This window comes from Helobdella robusta (genome assembly GCF_000326865.2).
Source record: "Helobdella robusta unplaced genomic scaffold HELROscaffold_11, whole genome shotgun sequence".
NCBI classification, from domain to species: domain Eukaryota; kingdom Metazoa; phylum Annelida; class Clitellata; order Rhynchobdellida; family Glossiphoniidae; genus Helobdella; species Helobdella robusta.
Genome location: NW_008703617.1, coordinates 3847980 through 3848703, shown reverse-complemented (window position 1 = coordinate 3848703; position 724 = coordinate 3847980).

The following is a 724-nucleotide window of genomic DNA, read 5'->3' as shown; positions in this document are numbered from 1 at the left end:
TAACATCATCATCGATGTTGGTAACATCATCTGCATGATCATCTCTATTAGATTCACTATCACCGTCATCATCTTTATTGTTTTCCACTACTTGATCAATATTATCATTGTCGTTAATATCATATACGTTATTATCGCTGATTACATCAGCCATGTTATCATTAGATGTATCAGGTACGTTATCATCCATGATATCATTAGGTGTATCAGCTAGTCTATCATCATCTTTATTATCATCATTAGAAGTAGTAGCGTTTTTGACAGTCTCTGATTCATCGATATTCCCACTAGACTTGAAGTTATTCATCTCCATACTATCCTTCTCTACATCCTCATCTTTCTCTTCAACGGTTGGGCATCTATTTTCAATGGTAACTTTATAACCATCACAAACAGCAGCAGTAGCAGCAGCACGAGCGTTTCCACTATCTTCATCTTTAGAATCAGCACTAGGGCAAAAAGATTTCTCGGTATTTCCATTACTTTCACTACCGACCATGTGGTCGCAATCTTTATTATCATTTTTATTATTACTATCATTATTATTATTATTATTATTAACAGGTGCATCGCCATCTTCCTCCTCGTCCAAATCCAATCTGCTACGATTAGGAGTTAGTGAATACTTCCTCCTCCTCATTTCAATCATGGGACTTACGTTGAGAACCTGTAGGCTGTGCGTTTGTGCGTGTGTGTTGTGTGGTGAGCGTGTGTGTTTATATGT